Raw genomic sequence first — 1,032 nt, forward strand, 5'->3', positions numbered from 1 at the left:
CAGTCCTCATATTTGTAGGGTTTCTCTTCATTATGAATTTTCTGATGTTGTCTAAGACTTGAAGACTGGGTAAAGGATATGCTACTTTCTTCATATTTGTGTAATCTCTCCAGTGAAAATTCTCTCATGTTGTCTAAGATTTGAAAAGTAAATAAAGGCTTTACCACATTCTTTACATTTGTATGGGTTTCTATACAGTATGAACTAACTGATGCTGTCTAAAGCTTGCTGTGCAGATCAAAAATTGGCCACATTCTTCACATTTGTAGGGCTTTTTTTAGTATGCATTTTCTGATGTTGCCTAAGCTTTGAAGATTTGGTAAAAAATATGTCACATCCTTCACATTTGTATGGGTTCTGTCTAGTATGAATTATCTCATGTTTTCTAAGATGTGCAATCTGAGTAAAGGCTTTACTACATTCTTTACATTCATAGGGTTTCTCTCCAGTATGAACTAACTTATGTGTTCTAAGAGTTTTAATCTGAGTAAAGGCTTTAGCACATTGTTTACATTTGTAGGGTTTCTTTCCTGTATGAATTCTTTGATGTTGAATAAATTTTGAATGATAGATAAAAGCTTTGCCACATTCTTCACATTTATAGGGTTTCTCTCCAGTATGAATTGTCTCATGTGTTCTAAGATGTGCAAGCTGAGTAAAGGCTTTACCACATTCTTTACATTTGTAGGGTTTCTCTCCAGTATGAATTCTTTGATGTTGAATAAAGTGTGAACGATAGATAAAGCCTTTGCCACATTCTTCACAATTGTATGGGTTCTCTTTATTATGAATTGTCTCATGTGTTCTAAGATGTGCAAGCTGTGTAAAGGCTTTAGCACATTCTTTGCATTTGTAGGGTTTCTCTCCAGTATGAATTCTTTGATGCTGAATAAAGCGTGAATGATAGTTAAAAGCTTTGCCACATTCTTCACAATTGTATGGATTCTCTTTATTATGAATTGTCTCATGTGTCCTAAGATGTGCAAGCTGAGTAAAGGCTTTAGCACATTCTTTGCATTTGTAGGGTTTCTC

This window comes from Otolemur garnettii, unplaced genomic scaffold (genome assembly GCF_000181295.1).
Source record: "Otolemur garnettii isolate 467f Iridium unplaced genomic scaffold, OtoGar3 scaffold00330, whole genome shotgun sequence".
Lineage (NCBI taxonomy): Eukaryota > Metazoa > Chordata > Mammalia > Primates > Galagidae > Otolemur > Otolemur garnettii.